This window comes from Pseudorca crassidens, chromosome 1, assembly GCF_039906515.1.
Source record: "Pseudorca crassidens isolate mPseCra1 chromosome 1, mPseCra1.hap1, whole genome shotgun sequence".
NCBI classification, from domain to species: Eukaryota; Metazoa; Chordata; class Mammalia; order Artiodactyla; family Delphinidae; genus Pseudorca; species Pseudorca crassidens.
In genome coordinates this window covers 192,378,254-192,393,724 of record NC_090296.1, presented here as the reverse complement: position 1 = coordinate 192,393,724, position 15,471 = coordinate 192,378,254, and the positions used below count along the sequence as shown (strand labels likewise).

Below are 15,471 nucleotides of genomic sequence, written 5' to 3'. Positions count from 1 at the left end.
ACACTCCCACTTACCACTGCAATAAAAAGAATAAAATACCTAGGAACAAACCTACCCAGGGGACCAGAGACCTGTATGCAGAAAACTATAAGACACTGATGAAAGAAATTAAAGATGATACTAACAGATGGAGAGATATACTGTTATCTTGGTTGGAAGAATCAACATTGTGAAAATGACTATACTACCCAAAGCAATCTACAGATTCAGTCCAATCCCTGTCAAACTACCAATGGCATTTTTCACAGAACTAGAACAATAAGTTTCACAATTTGTATGGAGAAACAAAAGATCCCAACCAGCCAAAGCAATCTTGAGAAAGAAAAATGGAGCTGGAGGAATCAGGCTCCCAGACTTCAGACTATACTACAGAGCTACAGTAATCAAGACAGTATGGTACTGATACAAAAACAGAAATATATGTCAATGGATAGAAAGCCCAGAGATAAACCCATGCACCTATAGTCACCTTATTTTTGATAAAGGAGGCAAGAATATACAGTGGAGAAAAGACAGCCTCTTCAATCTGTGATGCTGGGAAAACTGGACAGCTACATGTAAAAGAATGAAGTTAGGACACTCCCTAACACCAGACACAAAAATAAACTCAAAAGAGATTAAAGAGCTAAATGTAAGGCCAGACACTATTAAACTCTTAGAGGAAAACATAGGCAGAACACCTATGACAGAAATCACCGCAAGATCCTTTTCGACCCACCTCCTAGAGAAATGGAGATAAAAACAAAAATGAACAAATGGGACCTAATGAAACTTAAAAGCTTTCGCACAGCAAAGGAAACCATAAACAAGACCAAAAGAGAACCCTCAGAATGGGAGAAAATACTTGCAGTTGAAGCAGCTGACAAAGGATTAATCTCCAAAATTTACAAGCAGTTCATGCAGCTGAATATCAAAAAAACAAACGACCCAATCCAAAAATGGGCAGAAGACCTAAATAGACATTTCTCCAAAGAAAATAAACAGATTGCCAACAAACACATAAAAGGATGCTCAACATCACTAATCATTAGAGAAATGCAAATCAAAACTACAATGAGGTATCACCTCACACCAGTCAGAATGGCCGTCATCAAAAAATTTACAAACAATAAATGCTGGAGAGGGTGTGGAGAAAAGGGAACCCTTTACACTGTTGGTGGGAATGTAAAGTGATACAGCCACTGTGGAGAACAGTATGGAGGTTCCTTAGAAAACTGCAAATAGAACTACCATATGACTTAGCAATCCCACTACTGGGCATACACCCCGAGAAAACCATAATTCAAAAAGAGTCATGTACCACAATGTTCATTGCAGCTCTATTTACAATAGCCAGGACATGGAAGCAACCTAAGTGTCCATCGACAGATGAATGGATAAATAAGATGTGGCACATATATACCATGGAATATTAGTCAGTCATAAAAAGAAATGCAATTGAGTTATTTGTAGAGACGTGGATGGACCTAGAGTCTGTCATACAGAGTGAAGTAAGTCAGAAGGAGAAAAACAAATACCATATGCTAACACATATATATGGATTCTAAAAAAAAATGGTTCTGATGAATGTAGGGCCAGGACAGGAATAAAGACGCAGACATAGAGAATGGACTTGAGGACACAGGGAGGGGGAAGGGTAAGTTGTAACAAAGTGAGAGAGTGGCATGGACATATATACACCACCAAATGTAAAATAGATAGCTAGTGGGAAGCAGCCACGTGCTTTGTGACCACCCTGAGTGATGGGATAGGGAGGGTGGGAGGGAGACGCAAGAGGGAGGAGATATGGGGATATATGTATATGTATAGCTGATTCATTTTGTTATAAAGCAGAAATTAACATACCATTGTAAAGCAATTATACATACTCCCATAAGGTTGTTAAAAAAAATATTCAGTAGATCTTAAGCTTATAAATCAAGAAATAACAGTTAATGCATGCAGTATCCTATATGGAGACAAAAACAGAATGACTTGCTTTTATTCTGCCTGATCAACTTAAATACACATAACATACACAGGTTCTTTCTCCAGATTAGTGAATAAAAACAATTTTGATGAGTATTTGTAAGTAAACATTGTCACATTATATACGCTATCATATTTAAAATTTGCCTTCATGGTTGAGGATGGGTAAGAAAATTGTTTCTATTCAGTGAAATAACTGTTTTGGTTTTTCTTTTCGAGATGAACAGCTTATCTTTAGGAGTCTAAGTAATTACAATTTTTTAAGAAGAGTTATAAGTTTGTCATTTTAAATTTCAGTGCCATCTGTTTACTTAATAAAATCACTTGATATTTGAGATGTCCAATGGCCCAGAACTTATTTTTATATCATTGGAACTGTCTTCTTGACCCATAGAGAATCACTGAACACATTTTGTAGGACTGGGAGAGATTTTTCACAATTGAGTTTTATTTGAATGTCAATGTTGAAAATAAATTTTAATAACCTTTATGAACAGGTTGTAAAACTTCAGATAATTTATGACCATCTTCTCTATGTAATCTTTAAATTTTTAAATTGAACTCTGCCATGTTTTATTAAGTCATCTTTTCTATCCAGTGTAGACATGGTCATCTTTTTAATCTTAGCATCTGTGTGAAGCAGCAAACATGATATTGTACTCTGACGTGTTTTAGAGAACGTGGTTGGAAAAAATGTAGCTTGCTACCCTATGTAAATAGGAGTTTTCTAGTTAATATTGAGGGGGGAAAGCACAGAATCTAACTGCAGGGACCTTTTAGGAGCTCAGAGTCATCAAGCAGCAGGGGTTTCACAGAACCCGCCAATAGAAGGTTTCTTGGTGAAGAGAGGACAGTCCGATGACACAGTTGAGACGTTCTGCATCTCCAGATTTCTGGGAAGGACTTTTTTTGACACCAGCTCTGTAGGCTGGCAAGCGTCTTCTCCTTCAGTTTGCTCCTTTCTCTCCTGCACTTCCGAGAAACACCAGAGAAAAACTGCAGGGCGTGTTTTCCACTGTGAAGCAGACCCTCTGCCTTTAGGGGTCCTCTAGGCTTGCGCCTGGACTTGGACTAGACTCCTTGGAAAGTGGGCACCTGGAGAGCTGTCAGGGATGCAGCATGCACCCTTGCGGGCACAGGTTCACAAGACAGGTTTGGAATGAACCTGGGATGTAGATGGAGAAGGGAGGTCCTGTGAGCCATGGCCCAGAAGGGGACTGTACTTGAGTGTTGCTGTGACAGTGGATGTGCCTGCAGAGACGGGAAGAGGAGGCACCCAAAGCACGGCCAGCAGTCTCCTCCTGCCCACTGAGCCGGGCAGGTTCAAAGCTCTGCCCTTGCCTTGGGCACAGCGGCAGTGCCTCTGTCCCTGGGACGTACCTGAGGGAGGGCCTCTAGAAAGGCTGCTGGTTTAGATGAAACCAGGAGGCTAAGTAAGGCTCAGGCTGTCCGCTGGAGACAGTGGCTGGGGGCTCCTGTCTCAGCCCCGCCAGCCCCACCTCAGCCCCCTGTATCCAGCCGGGCCAGTGGGAGAACTGGGAAGGGGCCTGCCCCCTCTTCACTGTGGCTTATGTTTGCTAGGCCAGTTATGGTGCACCAGTGATGCAGTGTTTTCCCTCTTCTGTTTCCCTCCCAGTGTCCCCTTTTCAGGGTTTTCTGGAGGATTTTGTTGTTGTTGTTTTTCTTCCTCTCTTCATTTGCGTTTGAGGATCGTGGTCAGTGGAGCCCCACCATCCCCTGGAGGGACCCTGTGGTTTCTGTGCGAAGAGGCACCTGCTCCCACTTTGATGAGGGTGAAGGGCAGCGGGTTGCCGTTTGTTATATTCATGCCCCTCCACCACCACGGGCGATGCTTTAAAGGTTCAACTCCTGTACAGAGAAGGATTTGCTACGTTTGCAGTTGGGTGTCAGCATCAGGACCCATGGGTGTCTTCCCCACTCACGCGTCCCACCGGGCACCTTGACTCTTCGATCCAAAGTTCCTTAAAGGGGCACAGCCTGGCCTGGTCCGCAGCCTCAGGGGTCTGGGATCCCTGTGGCGCTTCCTGAAGTCCAGGTTGGCAAGAGACTGTGGGGTCTGAGGCCAGCCGGAAGGGGGGCTCCTCCAGCAACCCAGGTGGCAGCCGGTCCCTACCTGGGACCCTTCCCTCCCACCCAGCCAGGGGGCTGGGTTCCAAAGCGGTGAGCGAGCTCGTGGCCTGGCACGGGGCTGGAGTCTCCCGGCCCCGCCGGGCAGTGCGTCCAGGGCCATTCAGGTGCCAAGCATCAGGAAATCATTTTGTGCAACCACCTGAAGCAGAGATATTTTTTAAAAAGCATAAATTATTCTCAGTTGTGCTGTGATGATCCTGCCTTTTTCTTTTCCCCGTGACTTCGCATCGGTGATTCTTTCACATCAGGTAAATCTTGAGAAAGCCTTGGTGCCCCTCCCTCCCGGGCACCACTCAGTACCCATGCGTGTGCACCCCCAGCCCTTCTCAGTAGTTAAGACGTTCTAGGCAATGCCATAGGCACAGCTGACTGTGTGTCTCTCTCTGAGTGCAAGAAACTCAAGTCATCTTAAAAAAATACCAAAAAAAAAATTTACAAGAAAAGAAACACAAAAAAATCTTTTTAGGCCAGAGTTTTCTACAGGTACTAATGAATATTTTTCTTAATCCTTGGAAGTTTTATGTGTTTAATATTTCTTAGTACCAGTAGCATTAATTTATACTTTTGTAGCAACACAATATTTTTATAAACAGCCAGTGCGTTGGCTCAAGTCTCCACAAGGGGCTTATGCAGGGTTTTCTTGGGACCTGGGTACAATGTACTGTATTTAAAAAAACAAGTTACCTAGTGTCACCCTTGCTGTGTTAATTAACAGAAGACGTTGTTTCCGGTCTCCTGTGTCATTGGTGTGGACCCAGCAGTTCTCCAAGGAGTCACGTTGCCCGGGGGTTGAGTTGACAGTTCTTGTGATATGTAAACCCCCAAGACCAAACTTGAGGGTTTATTTAGGCTGTTTTTCTGTTTGTCCTTTGGATTTTTGGTTTCATTTCGTTTTGGTACCATTTGCCATTTACACCCAAATCAGTTTTGTGGTGTTTAAAACTTTTACTGATGTCAAATGGAGGAAAGGAACAGAAAAAAAAAAAAAAAAGATTTTTACAAGGTAATAAAATTTAAAACTGAGCTGTTTGAATGTTGCTCTTTTTACCTGTCTGTTCTTGTCCAAAAGTGGGACATTCCTAGGGAGAAGAGGAAAGTTCCACTTGGTTCCTTAAATCGCCAAAAGCCCCTGCCGGAAATTCAGCACCCCCTACACCCCGAATTCTTGCAACATTATTTCCCAGTTGGTTGATGCCAAGGCAAAAAGACATCGTTTTAATGGTTAGGGAGGATCAGTTGCTTAAATGATTTCATCTCAGTGTTGTATTTATGGTTTGACAATAAAACGACCTTGTGGGGGGGAAGGATGTGGGTGAGGTGAATTGTAGTACAGTGTACGTACATGGACCTCGTCAAAGAAGGAGACAGTTTCTGTTAAGTAAGGTAGAGAATGCTCCAAGAAGGCCTTCTGAACGATGGCAGAGTAAAACCTTTGGATCTGTACCTTGGGAGGGAGCGAGCCCTGTGTGCATGGGCAGGGTGTTCACATATACCATGGTACTCTTCATGAGTTAGTTGAAAACCTGCAGATCTCCTGAACAGGTAGAAGAAATGATTTTGAACAGTAGATGCTTAAGGAATTTAGAACTTTATTGTTAAAACAAGGTGGTGTAGCATTTGTTTTATAATATATTAAATCTTTTCTTCTTTTAGAAGCCAGGCCTTTTCGTACTGAGACATGTTAATATACTTTAAATGCCCAAATATTACCTGATAGAACATTTGGACATTTGTCCTGTTATGTTTTTCATCTCTCTAATCATCATTTTTCCCTTTGCCTCATTGACTTCCTTTTTTATATTTGGGGCCTAAGATTAAATTACTTGGGTCACTTTCATATTTTCCCCTTGAATTGGAACTAATTATGGACTTAATTTTCAATGCAAATTCAAGACGAGGGCTTTAAATTTGAAAATATGATACTTTAATATTATTAGAATTATATATATATAAAGTGTTAGACAAATAAATTTGGCATTTTTGGTTTTGTGCATTTGAATCTCTGGGATGACAGCTGCTGGTACAACATAAAAATAGGTGGAACCTACCTGTAACATCTAATTTCATCTTCAGAAGATCAGTGACTAATTTCCTTGGTAATCCATTTCAGACTTTCTTTTGAAGTTGGGAAGATGAGTTTTACATTCCTTTTTGTTCTCTCTTATGGTTATAAAAGGACTCTTTGTATGTGTATACAGAGTGTCACCTTTGACCTTTCCTATGATAAAGCAGTTTTCCTTTTAGATAAGAACACATGAAAACACACTTCTGTTTAAAGGCACAGTATATAGAGAAACTGAATTTAATGCAAAGGAGAAACAAAACATTTAACTGTTCCTGCATGAGCAGACTGTTCTTACAGTGGTATCTGTTCCTGGGAATCTAGATAGAATTCTTTCTACAGAGCAGGCTCCTTTGTGTATCACTCTTCAGTGTAACATTAACAAGACTACTGCAGTTACATGATAGAGCCCTTTTTGAGGGTGTTCAAAAGTTGGACAGTTCTGCTTTACCATTAATACGTTCCTCTACATGTATCCACAGTTTTAAGGAAATGAAGTAAAATGATGCTTTATAGATCTTATTATAAAGAATATTCACTTCTGTGTATCTTGAATTACTGGGTAAAAGTCTTGGGAGTTGGAATATAATTAGATTCACAGTTGGGCATTTTGTAAAATAATAGGGTTTTCTTATGTATTAATGCGGTTTAGTCATCCCATCCGTTTATCCTAAGTATATTTTAGAGTTTGTGCATTTGTTTAAATTTCATGCCTTATCTGCTACAGAAAGGAAATGGATTTAAGAGCTAAAGTATTAATTTTTATAGTTTAAATCATAACTTGTCATGTTTCTGTATTGGTTTTTATGAATTTTTTTTCTCTTAGTTAATCATGTCAGTGATGTCACCCAGCTTACTGAAATTAGTTCCTCTTTCCATTTGAGTTTGTTTCTTACAACTTTTTGTTACAGTAGAACCCAAATAATTGTCCAAGCAAGATAAAGTATCGCTGATATAAAGGCCTAAAGGCGTTCTGTTATGAGTGAAGTCCGTGAGTTTTCATTAGAATCAGCATTGATGAGTCCACATCTCTACCTGTCCGTCTAGAATTGATGAAAATAATTGTAGCAAATGGAGTGGGTAGCAGAAAAGGCCTTATAGCATATATTTAATGTATGATAGTAAGTATTAACAGGTTTATGATTTTGTTTATTTTCCTGTGCTTTTGTTTATGTTATCATCTGCCCAGGTTGTGATCACAGTCCTGCTCAGCATTCATGGTCCAGCCTTGCTTGACAGCTTTCGTGATGTGATTGCTGATTCTCTCACTCCCTTATGCTCGTGGAATTTCTTTAAACTTCCTACCTCCTTGTGATCGGGTACTACCTGATTTAGCTGCTTTCCCCCAGTACCTAGTAGAGCAGACACTGGGCATGGTGCTAAGTACTGTTGAAATGCAAGGATTCATAATAACATTGTAGGGACTTCCCTGGCAGTCCAGTGGTTAAGACTCCACGCTTCCACTGCAGGGGGTGCGGGTTCAGTCCCTGGTCGGGGAACTAAGATCCCGAATGCCACGCCGTGAGGCCAAAAATAGTAATAATAATACATTATAATAGTTTACTAGGTAATTCTACTGAGTGCTTGCTCCGTATCAGGCACTGTGATAAGCATCTTAACATGCATTTGTCATTCAATCCTAAATGCAACCCTGTGAAATACGTTCCGTTTTCATCTACATTTTATACTCTGGGGCCAGAGAAAACTAACACCTACTGGCTAAAGCAAGGATTCTGCCTCCCGAGCTTTTAGCTACTTCTGTCCCTTAGGAAAACAAGCAAATTTTTATTGTAGTGTGAAACAGAGATTGAAAGAGGGGAGGGGGGTGCAGAGGGCTGATACTTGAATTAAAGGACATGACGTATATTAGACTTACATGAAATGAATGTATTCTAATCTTGGGAAAAGCGTAAGCAAAAAGGCAAGAGATGTGGGTTGGGAAACTTCGGGCTATATTTGGAGAATAGTAATTGGTTCAGTATGGCTGAACCATACTCGTTGTGCTAGGAGATTAAGATGGAAGCAAAAATGGGGATCAGGTACAGTACCAGCTGAAATAATCATTTCTCCCCAGACCATCTATACTATATTTGTTTTGTTTTGTTTTGTTTTTGTTTTTGTTTTTGCGGTACACGGGCCTCTCACTGTTGTGGCCTCTCCCGTTGCGGAGCATAGGCTCCGGACGCGCAGGCTCAGCGGCCATGGCTCACGGGCCCAGCTACTCCGCGGCACGTGGGATCTTCTCGAACCGGGGCACGAACCCGTGTCCCCTGCATCGGCAGGCGGACTCTCAATGACTGCACCACCAGTGAAGCCCCCCATCTATACTATGTTTGCATGCTTATCTTGATATGAAAGGCTAAACATGAACATTCAAGTCATGAATGTAAAGCCTATTCATGGAAGTAGAACAGTTACTTAATGAACAGTAAGAACTTCTCTGTGAAGCTTGATAAAACTTAAGAGTATTAAAAATTGAGTATTTTCACTATTTTTCACAGTAAAACCCTGTTTAAAATAATAGAAAAGGAGGTAGGATTTGGGGGAATGTAGGGTCAGGGAGGTCCCTCACTTTGCATTTATACTAATCCAAGCCTACCAAGCTTAAATGACCAGTGTTGTGTGGACTACTATGTCAGTCATCTTTCTAGGCATCCATTTTCATAGGAAACACAGGAAGTGTGTATATGTGGAGATTCTCCATATGCAGCTTGTATTGTTAAAATCAGTGTCAGTGGGTAGCATGGAGGAATAGAAGAGGAAAAAATAGGTCAAGTTTGAATGGGACGAGCAGATATTATACATGTGACATAAGCGAGCTGAAACCCCAGCCAGAATATTAGGGTTTAATTCTTTTTGCCAGCTTCCTGAAGTCACAAACAATCCTAAAATTTGAGTGATTTACGCAGTAGTAGTCAAGAAGTGGGGAGGGGAGGCAATGAGAGCAGTCCACCCCAGGTAGGTGGGATGTTTGACCACTGAAATTGTCTAGAACTGCCTGCATGGGATGATGATAAAGAGGAATTTGACAAAGTGAATTTTATTACGTTTAAACTGCAAACAGTGCACCGTCTTTTTGCCTGTGCTGGGGCAAACTGTTCCCACCATAGCCCTCTCCCCCCCCACACACACCGAAGCTTCTTTCTCTTAATTTGTATGCTGGCTGCACGTGTCCTCCAGGTGCCTCTCCCCTGCTGTGATCTGGACCGAGGAGTAGCCTCTGTCAGGAAGGGGCAGTTCTCCTGTCAGAGGGAGAAGAGGAAGACGCCTGGCCCAGCCACTGATGACACTTAAAGCTCTTCCAGGAGCTGGCAGAATGTCACTTCTGCTTGTATTTCTCTGGCCAAAAAAGGCACCTGGCTAATCCCTGATGTCAGTGCGGCTAGGAAGTAGACACCCACAAAGAGGTACTATGGGTCCCATAGCAAAAAGCAGCGATTGTACTCTTACAGGGAAGCGCAAGGAATTGAGAACAACAGTACCAAATCTACCACCATGGGTAACTGTGGGTCCACGTGATTTAACAGAGTTTAATTTAAAGGATATAAAGAGTCTTTGCCTAGAAATAAGGAGGAATTTTTGACTGTCAGATTGATTTTTGCCCAGGTGATTATATAGTATTAATTTCTACCATTTAAAAAAGTCAGATAATCATTTTTCTTGAATTTTGTAGGTGTCCGTGTGCCTAGAGAGTAATGGCTGTGTTAGCTGTTTCTTTAATGACATACAGTAGTTAAATGGCAAAGAGCTTCTCTTGGTCCGGTTCTTCATAGTAAACGAGAGAACACAGAAAGTGATTCTAGATGCATAAGAGAGTGGACGCCTTGGGCCTGAGGGATGAATTCTCTGGCAGAAACCACTGGAGAAAGGCTAGAGGGGTCCCTACTGTGAGTTGTACAGTCGTGGCAATAGGGAGGAAAAGAAGTCCAGTGGTTAATATTAATAATTGTAATGATCATGGCAGATCATATCTGTCGGAGACTTTCCTCCTACTACCTTATTTCACTTACGCATTTAGAGTGTATGTTCCTGTGTAGAAAGAATCCCAAAGGGCTTTGCTTTATGTTTCCTACCCTGACTTCTCTGCTGACACAACGCAAGTCAGCAGTGGGCTGTTTTGGAGTAGCTGGGCCTTTTGCGCATTGTTTGGGAAATCATGGAAGAGTAAGAAAAAGGACCACTGCCCTACTACTTTCAATTAATGGCATTACCCGAATTCTGCTTCTAACACTGGCACTGAAGAACATTATATACTTGAGAGCATTTGACAGCTGATTTACAATATGTTTCACACTGGTTCCCAAGTTATTTTCCTAGGTAGTTAGTGAAGAGTCAATATGGAACATACAATAAAGTGATTTTTTTTTTCTTTTTTTTTTTTTTTTTGCGGTACGCGGGCCTCTCACTGTTGCGGCCTCTCCCGTTGCGGAGCACAGGCTCCGGACGCACAGGCTCAGCGGCCATGGCTCACGGGCCCAGCCGCTCCGCGGCATGTGGGATCTTCCCGGACGGGGGCAGTAACCCGCGTCCCCTGCATCAACAGGCGGACTCTCAACCACTGCCCCACCAGGGAAGCCCAATAAAGTGATTTTTAAAGCAAAATTTTACTTAAAGGCTAAAGGGAAATTATATACCAGTTAACTTTATTATTTTTTTGGAAGGACTCTTAGTAGCACTGTCAGATGTCTGCAAGCTAGAATGTCATCTGTGTGTGCATGACCATTCCTGAAGACAAGTTCTCAGAGGCTCCTTGATTACTCCTGACAGCAGATTGCTCCTGATAATGATGGAAGGTATAATAAGTAAGCTTTAAAGACCTTTCCAGTAATGAGCTACATACTTACACCTAGCTAACGAGCTGAACACGGGCCTGCTTATATTTCTGTAGGTGTTTAGAAGGGTAGCTAATTTTACAACATTTTAAAAGGTTTATGGTGAACAGACAGTGCTACATGAAAAAGATATTTGTTTCATGACTCTAGGATATTAGATAGTCCCGTTACACCTTGGTGGTTTTTTGGTTTGTTTGTTGGCTTTTGGGGGTTTTTTCCCCCCTCTTCTCTTCTGTAGCACTTTGCCAGTTAAGGGAAGTTGGGTGAGGCTAGATAATTTTAAACGCTATATTGTTTAGCAGTCCCTGTTGACCAGTAAATTGGTTGTTTGCCCTAACAGTCCTGTGATGAAAGCATCTGATTATACTTGACTAATGTAGAGAACTACTTTTAAAGTAAAAATAATGTTGATGATAAATCAGAGTTTAAAAGCATAGTGAATTAAAATATTATTTAAATATTAGACTCATGTTCAGAATCTCTTGCTAGTGGGAGTACCTTAAAGAGTTTCAGGTGCAGTACACAGTGAAGTCTTCTCCTAAGTGCTACAACTGGGGATGAAAAAAAAGAAAATGCTTACAAGTATCCTTGCTGACTTAGATAATTTGGAATTACCTCATTGGAATCTCTACTTATTTATAACTCAACAGTTTTTTGAGGGTGGGGGATTAATGTATGTTTGAATGTTATTTGAGAAGGTAATTTTAAGATAATATTAATAATATTTGTGGAAACATAGGAACATATTTTTCTCTCTTCCATTAGATTGTGACATTAAATGTATAGACTAGGTCTTTATGTCATCTAATAGGCTTGACAGTATCAAAACATTATGGCCGTGTGGATAGTTATATGGGAAAAATAAATATGTAATCTGAAAGCTATTGCCATATTAAGTCTTGGAAATGGAAAATCTAAGGGTGGAATCCCTTCTTTGTATTATTATTCACACCTACACAGTCTTTACGTAAGAGTTCTATTTTACTTTATCCTTTCTAGTTAAATCATTTCATGTGCAATGAGAAAAATTTGGCAGTTATATCTCACACAAGTTGTATATCTTAAGGTTGTAAAGGACTCTTTCTCAATTAATGGTATTCTATACTTGCTGTTCAAACTTGCTATGCAAATACGAAATATATATAATATTAATATATTACCAAAATTACTACATGGATCATTCTGCTCCAGGTCTTAAACCGGAAGCCTTGTTCAGAAGTGTTTACGTTAAATAAATTGGTAAAAGTGAGTGTTGGAATTTGTTATTTTAAATCGAATTAGAAAGGTAAAAGGAGTTCAGGATGAAGCACTTTAATGGGAAGAGAAGGTGGTTTCATAACTTGTCCTGATTTCATCTATAAACGTTTAAACATTATATAAATTTAAACAAGCTTTAACTAAGAGATCTTTTTCTATAATAATCTAAAAAGCATTGTAAACATTCAGAATAAGCAAGCAATAATCAATTTGGAAGATTGTACTGGTTTTGATTTGTGGATGAAAACTTTTGGAATGTTTTCATTAGAATTTACTGTAATCTTTTTTGTTTTGGCCTTTGTTTTTTTTCACCCCTCTTGTATAAACACATCTTAAAATAAGTGATATGATTAAGAATGGTTAATTCCTAATGAGTTTAGCATATTAGCTATTAGTATATCACTGAGATCAAAGGAGCAAGCAAGATTTTTGTTTCTTAATCATTCAAGACACAATTTGCTTTATTAGTCATGACAGTTAGAGTTGATGGTTTTATTATGTGGAACCTGACCACTACCACTAGGTTGTATTTTGAGAGGAAAAAAGGAATTTCTGTTTTGGTAGTTTACATCTGGAGGTTTTTTGTTGTTTCCTCAAAGCATTTTGAGATACTTGTTTCACACTTTTAAGCTTCAAGCAAGAACTTCTCTAAATTCCTTTTTGGAAATACTCTATTCTGACGTCTTTGAAGTAATCTGTGTTCACCTGTTTCCGTGTCTTACCTGGCAGGCTCTCCAGCCTTGACCTCCTCTAGGGCCCATGGCCTCTTTCTCCTGGCGCATGAGAAGCCTACGATGGGCAGCCCTGGGTGATCGTAGTGTGCCGAGCATTAAGACAGCCACGTGCATCACCTGCAAACCCTGCACGTTCAGAGTCAGTTCGTTCTCCCATCAACACTGATTTCCCTGCCTAACTACTCCTTGCCTCTCACAGTTCTCAGTCCTCTTCAGCTCTGTCAGTTCCCCTTGTGCTACACTAATTCACATCTTTCTGCCTCTCATGATTCTGTTCCTGCCAGCTAGAACTTCCTACCCTCTTTTCTCTCTCAGATGAGACCCAAAATATCATCTTGGTAAAACCTAGTAAGGTGATTAAGATATCATTATATCTGCAGATGAGTCAAAAGAAGGCATGTTTACTCAGTGTTAGAGCATTTGGGGGGAAAATATAATATATTCTCTAAATCATGGGTCAGCAAACTATGGCCCACAGGCCAAATCAAGCCCTACCACCTATTTTGTAATTTATTGGAACACAGCCATGTGCATTTGTTTATATATCGTACCATCTTGCTGCCTATGCATTGTATTATCATGCTACCTTATGGCCTGCAAAGCCAAAAGTATTTACTTTTTGGCCCATTACAGAAAACATGTGGCAGCCCTTACTCTAAATGAACACTTGTTAAACCAGAGTATGCCAGGAGTTTTCCCTAGGCTTCAACTGATCTTTCTATATCAGGCCAGGCCTATTCGAACAAGAGCTAAGAACACATTTTCTGTAGCCTAATTTTTTTATATGTTCATAACCAGAGGCAGATGATAAGCAGTGAACATTTTATTATTATTATTATTTTTTTTTGCACTCCTGCATTTTCTGAAATCTTTAATGCCAGAGAATTTGATGCAGACCTTTTTCTCTGGCTAAAAATGGAATCTTCCTTGTTCCCCCAACTTTATAAATGGTAGTAATTTCCCAAAACTTCACTTTGTAGGAAGATTAAAATGATGCTTCATTTATATTCTCTGCCACCTCTTCCCCCAAAAGAGTGTTTTATTTTGACCGAGAAAAACAATATTCCCTTTCCTACTATTTATATCATACTTTTAATTAATATTTAGAAATTTTGAAGTAATGTTTTAAAACTCATTTCAAACTTTGGCTCATCACTTACTAGTAATAAAGGTTGAAATGCAACAGATTGTGAATAGGAAGAATGACTATATCTTCATCTTGTGTCTCCAGATGTTCCCCCTTGCGTAAAATCTCATCTCCAGCTGTATACCTTCTCCTCCGTGAGAATTTCAGTGACAGCACTCAGCCACAAATTCCAACAGCCATTCTAAAGGGAAGAACTGAAAAAAGAAAGGAGAGTTGGAGATAGTTCAGGGGGCTAAAGCTTATTCTGGAAGCCATGTAGAAATGTTTGCAGTTAAGGTTTGGGAGTGGTAAAAGAAGCTAAGGAGTAATAATAATGATAGCCCTGTGCTAGTAATTGCTCCCTAAATCTGAGAGCTGACGCTGCAATCCTAGCCTTGATATAAAGGTAATTATAGAGCTAAGACTGTCCTGGTGATGTATTGGACACAGAAAAGCACTTTAAGAAATATTGTTAAAAATAGGTTAAATGAACAAAGTTAACCCAAGAATCTGGCAGTATTCTACCAGAATTTTAAATGCCTTCTTTCTTTGGCCCAGCAATCCTACTCTGGAGCTCTGTCCTACAGATACAACTGTTCATGTATGAAATTACATGTTCAAGTTTATTTGGTGCAGCATTGGTTATGGCAAAAGATTAGACACAATCCAAGTGTCCAGCAGTAAAGGACTGGATCATAAAATCAGAAAGGCATTGAAGGTTGAACCAGATGAAAGCATGTCCTTTGACATGTGTATTATCTACAAAATAACATTGAAAATGCACGAAAAGGAGACCCTAAAAGTTGCTAACACAGGATGGTAAAAGGGAAATAATTGTACATCACCAAATTTTACTATGTTGTAAAATAACAGATTTTAAAAAGTACTTTATCATTTATTTTAACACATTAAAACTGTGTAGGAGCTTGTATATATTCCGTTGTTTTGATTCCCGTACCCATTTGATTTCTACTCCTATATGAACCGAACATACTATTGAGGAGGTGTTCAGGCATGGCCCAGTAAGAACTATTCTAGGGGCTTCCCTGGTGGCACAGTGGTTAAGAATCTGCCTGCCAATGCAGGGGACACGGGTTCAAGCCCTGGTCCAGGAAGATCCCACATGCTGCAGAGCAACTAAGCCCGTGCGCCACAACTACTGAGCCTGCGCTCTAGAGCCCGCGAGCCACAGCTACCGAGCCCAAGTACCACAGCTACCGAGCCCACATGCCACAACTACTGAAGCCCACGCACCTAGAGCTCGTGCTCTGCAACAAGAGAAGCCACCAACAAGAGAAGCCTGCGCACCACAGGGAAGAGTAACCCCTGCTCACCACAACT

The 15,471-nt window shown here is 40.5% G+C and overlaps 1 protein-coding gene and 1 long non-coding RNA gene across 6 annotated transcripts in view; one reads left to right on the top strand and one right to left on the bottom strand.

Annotated features, from left to right (window-relative positions):
- MINDY3 (MINDY lysine 48 deubiquitinase 3) overlaps positions 1-15,471 on the top strand; it is a 93,489-nt gene that overhangs the window by 52,003 nt on the left and 26,015 nt on the right. The window lies entirely within an intron of this gene.
- Positions 1,885-15,471, bottom strand: part of LOC137205904 (uncharacterized) — a 106,553-nt gene continuing 92,966 nt past the window's right edge. For 2 of the 3 annotated variants that reach the window (XR_010934346.1, XR_010934345.1), the window contains 3 exons: positions 14,165-14,332; positions 4,804-6,337; positions 1,885-4,258 (listed from right to left, as the gene is read on the bottom strand). This is a non-coding gene — a long non-coding RNA (uncharacterized lncRNA). Of the gene's footprint in view, positions 4,259-4,803; positions 6,338-14,164; positions 14,346-15,471 lie in introns of all 3 variants that reach the window. The other variant, XR_010934344.1, reaches the window with a different exon arrangement.